The sequence below is a fragment of the Orbicella franksi genome, chromosome 6 (assembly GCF_964199315.1).
Source record: "Orbicella franksi chromosome 6, jaOrbFran1.1, whole genome shotgun sequence".
Taxonomy (NCBI): Eukaryota; Metazoa; Cnidaria; class Anthozoa; order Scleractinia; family Merulinidae; genus Orbicella; species Orbicella franksi.
Genome location: NC_138150.1, coordinates 25,067,853 through 25,073,082, shown reverse-complemented (window position 1 = coordinate 25,073,082; position 5,230 = coordinate 25,067,853).

Genomic DNA, 5,230 nt, shown 5'->3' with positions numbered 1-5,230 from the left:
GGTTTCGAATTTGTGGTCAGGTCATAAATAGGGTTCCGAATTTGTGGTCAGGTCATAAATAGGGTTCCGAATTTGTGGTCAGGTCATAAATAGGGTTCCGAATTTGTGGTCAGGTCATAAATAGGGTTTCGAATTTGTGGTCAGGTCATAAATAGGGTTTCGAATTTGTGGTCAGGTCATAAATAGGGTTTCGAATTTGTCGTCAGGTCATAAATAGGGTTTCGAATTTGTCGTCAGGTCATAAATAGGGTTTCGAATTTGTGGTCAGGTCATAAATAGGGTTCCGAATTTGTGGTCAGGTCATAAATAGGGTTTCGAATTTGTGGTCAGGTCATAAATAGGGTTTCGAATTTGTGGTCAGGTCATAAATAAGGTTTCGAATTTGTGGTCAGGTCATAAATAGGGTTTCGAATTTGTGGTCGGGTCATAAATAGGGTTTCGAATTTGTGGTCGGGTCATAAATAGGGTTTCGAATTTGTGGTCGGGTCATAAATAGGGTTTCGAATTTGTGGCCAGGTCATAAATAGGGTTTCCAATTTGTGGTCAGGTCATAAATAGGGTTTCGAATTTGTGGTCAGGTCATAAATAGGGTTCCGAATTTGTGGTCAGGTCATAAATAGGGTTTCGAATTTGTGGTCAGGTCATAAATAGGGTTTCGAATTTGTGGTCAGGTCATAAATAGGGTTCCGAATTTGTGGTCAGGTCATAAATAGGGTTCCGAATTTGTGGTCAGGTCATAAATAGGGTTTCGAATTTGTGGTCAGGTCATAAATAGGGTTTCGAATTTGTGGCCAGGTCATAAATAGGGTTTCGAATTTGTCGTCAGGTCATAAATAGGGTTTCGAATTTGTCGTCAGGTCATAAATAGGGTTTCGAATTTGTGGTCAGGTCATAAATAGGGTTTCGAATTTGTGGTCGGGTCATAAATAGGGTTTCAAATTTGTGGTCGGGTCATAAATAGGGTTTCGAATTTGTGGTCAGGTCATAAATAGGGTTTCGAATTTGTGGTCAGGTCATAAATAGGGTTTCGAATTTGTGGTCAGGTCATAAATAGGGTTTCGAATTTGTGGTCAGGTCATAAATAGGGTTTCGAATTTGTGGTCAGGTCATAAATAGGGTTTCGAATTTGTGGTCACTTCATAAATAGGGTTTCGAATTTGTGGTCAGGTCATAAATAGGGTTTCGAATTTGTGGTCAGGTCATAAATAGGGTTTTGAATTTGTGGCCAGGTCATAAATAGGGTTTCGAATTTGTGGTCAGGTCATAAATAGGGTTTCGAATTTGTGGTCGGGTCATAAATAGGGTTTCGAATTTGTGGTCACTTCATAAATAGGGTTTCGAATTTGTGGTCGGGTCATAAATAGGGTTTCGAATTTGTCCTCGGGTCATAAATAGAGTTTCGAATTTGTGGTCAGGTCATAAATAGGGTTTCGAATTTGTGGTCAGGTCATAAATAGGGTTTCGAATTTGTGGTCAGGTCATAAATAGGGTTTCGAATTTGTGGTCAGGTCATAAATAGGGTTTCGAATTTGTGGTCAGGTCATAAATAGGGTTTCGAATTTGTGGTCAGGTCATAAATAGGTTTCGAATTTGTGGTCAGGTCATAAACAGGGTTTCGAATTTGTGGTCACTTCATAAATAGGGTTTCGAATTTGTGGTCAGGTCATAAATAGGGTTTCGAATTTGTGGTCAGGTCATAAATAGGGTTTCGAATTTGTGGTCAGGTCATAAATAGGGTTTCGAATTTGTGGTCAGGTCATAAATAGGGTTTCGAATTTGTGGTCAGGTCATAAATAGGGTTTCGAATTTGTGGTCAGGTCATAAATAGGGTTTCGAATTTGTGGTCAGGTCATAAATAGGGTTTCGAATTTGTGGTCAGGTCATAAATAGGGTTTCGAATTTGTGGTCGGGTCATAAATAGGGTTTCGAATTTGTGGTCAGGTCATAAATAGGGTTTCGAATTTGTGGTCAGGTCATAAATAGGGTTTCGAATTTGTGGTCAGGTCATAAATAGGGTTTCGAATTTGTGGTCAGGTCATAAATAGGGTTTCGAATTTGTGGTCGGGTCATAAATAGGGTTTCGAATTTGTGGTCGGGTCATAAATAGGGTTTCGAATTTGTGGTCGGGTCACAAATAGGGTTTCGAATTTCTGGTCGGGTCACAAATAGGGTTTCGAATTTGTGGTCAGGTCATAAATAGGGTTTCGAATTTGTGGTCGGGTCACAAATAGGGTTTCGAATTTCTGGTCGGGTCACAAATAGGGTTTCGAATTTGTGGTCAGGTCATAAATAGGGTTCCGAATTTGTGGTCAGGTCATAAATAGGGTTTCGAATTTGTGGTCAGGTCATAAATAGGGTTTCGAATTTGTGGTCAGGTCATAAATAGGGTTTCGAATTTGTGGTCGGGTCATAAATAGGGTTTCGAATTTGTGGTCGGGTCATAAATAGGGTTTCGAATTTGTGGTCAGGTCATAAATAGGGTTTCGAATTTGTGGCCAGGTCATAAATAGGGTTTCCAATTTGTGGTCACTTCATAAATAGGGTTTCGAATTTGTGGTCAGGTCATAAATAGGGTTCCGAATTTGTGGTCAGGTCATAAATAGGGTTTCGAATTTGTGGTCAGGTCATAAATAGGGTTTCGAATTTGTGGTCAGGTCATAAATAGGGTTTCGAATTTGTGGTCAGGTCATAAATAGGGTTTCGAATTTGTGGTCAGGTCATAAATAGGGTTTCGAATTTGTGGTCGGGTCATAAATAGGGTTTCGAATTTGTGGTCGGGTCATAAATAGGGTTTCGAATTTGTGGTCAGGTCATAAATAGGGTTTCGAATTTGTGGTCAGGTCATAAATAGGGTTTCGAATTTGTGGTCGGGTCAGAAATAGGGTTTCGAATTTGTGGTCGGGTCACAAATAGGGTTTCGAATTTGTGGTCAGGTCATAAATAGGGTAGGGAATATCGCAGATTTTGGTCATAAATAGGGTAAGGGTTTTGGGAAGCGGGCCGCACACTCCCACTCAATTTTTCTGGAAGTACCCCCTCCCCCGGGATTATTCTACTCCAAGTTTCACATATGTTGAAGATTAACAGCTTTTCCATAACACAGCAAAAAACCAGTTGGATATATTTGGATATAGCATTGTTTGAGGACTTCAAAGTTTCCCTCCTCTTGCCACATGCTTGCGACGATTTTGCCAGAGCTGAAGTCTATCTCGACCGAAAAGTAAAACAAAAATAATTGCAACTTTGAGTTTCGCCCGAATTGTAGGCAACGCTTGATGTTTTATCAAGGCCCAATAAGTGACAATAACGTTTATGTCTGTAGATGCCGCTCAGTTTTGTTTGTGTAAAAATCCAATAAATTGTCTGTTGTCGATGAATAAGAGCGCCCGCCGATGCGTGTTTTGTACAGTCAGTAAAACATGACAAACTGGACTTCCCCACTTTCGTGTGATAACGTACATCGAACTCATATAATATCGCTAGTTTTTAAATACGTTTAAGGTTGATAAATATTTGAGAACATATTAAAAGCTTAGCTGAAAATATGTGAATACAGCAGAAATAATCAGCAAAGTTACGATGACGCTTTCTTTAATCAACTCGAATAACGATTTCGATTTCGTTGGTTGTCAGTTATCAAAACTCCTTGTCTATTTTATTTTCGCAGTATAAAATTTCACTATGCTAAAGAAATACACATGATGTTAGTAGCCTTTTGGCGTTGGTGAAAATTATTGCAGCATCTCAGCACAAAAGACAACGAAAGAAATCTTTGTCAAGATTTGTTGAAAATTGAAAACATCGACTCGGATTTGAAAGTGCACGCGCTGCACTATGCAAATGAGCTACTTATGTACACATCAGACTTTCAAGTTTAAAAAACTTTATAACATAAAACGTGCCTGTTACAAACCATATGTTACATTGCGTTGGAAAACAATACGCTAGATAAATTTCGAAGTTAACGGAATTAAAAGATGCGCGTGCACGTGCAGCTATAGGGAAAGCGTCAAATTGATGTGTTTGACCTGTTGATTAAGGTCAGGCTTTTCCCACTTGATGTACATAGTTTATGTACATCAAGTGGGAAAAGCCTGACCTTAATCAACAGGCTAAACACCAATTTGACGCTTTCCCTATGGCTGCACGCGCACGCGCATCTTTTAATTCCGTTAACTTCGAAATTTATAACATAACTAAAGCAAAGCGCGCGCTGTGATTGGTTAATTTAGCGGCTACTATTTGCCCACGGGTGTACGCTGCTGACGTGTGTGCTAATGTTTACAAAGCAGATCTTTTGACAGACATTGTTTCCAAAGTACTGGCCGACCTCCTTCTGCCAGAAATGCGAAACTGTCTTCACAGGTGTCTGAAGATGAAACTTTATCGAGTTACTGGTGTGCAGTCGGTTGTCATGAATGAATTTTCGCGCGCTTGTTTCCTCTTGTCATGTAAGACTACACGAACATTTTTTTGTGATGTAGCTCAATAAAAGGACTTCTGTTGTTCCAATGTCTCAATGTTATGTCATAAAACAAATGGTAAACGCCATAGCGTGTACTATTGAGTTATGGATGCACTTGGGAGGTTTGCTAAGCACTCAAGAAGCTAGAGTCGCACTCAGCTATCGCCTCGTGCGGACCCCTCGTGCGACTTTTACGCTTCTTTCGTGCTTAGCAACCTCCCGCGTGCATCCATAACTCAATAGTGCACGCTGTGGCGTTTACCATTTGTTAATTTGCAAACTCGCCAAACAAACAGAAACAATAAGATTAAGCATTGTTTGGGAAACGCACAAATTAACTCGATACTAGAGTAAAGAGTTTTGTTACATAACTTTTCTTTACAGAACAAACGCAAAATCTTACTCGTACAACTAGCGCGAGCTCATATTATTCATTCACAGCGCGAAATTGAAGACTTGTTTTCGACCTTGAAAAACTCACCTTTTCCATTAGCTCAGAGCATAAAACTACATATAAGAGCCCTGGTTCTTATTCACTGTCTTATTCCCTGCCATCGCTGTGAAAAATCTGCAAGAGAATATCGCCACTCTCGCCATTTGATCAGGCAACGTGACAACATCCACGCGAGAGCCCCCGACATGTGCGTGGATCCGCGCGGATATATGACGTCAGGGTGGCGCAATTTGTTCTAAAAACAGAAAAATTGTCCCATATCATAGGTGCGCGCGGATCCCAAGACTTGCGGTCTCCGTCCCCGATTATGG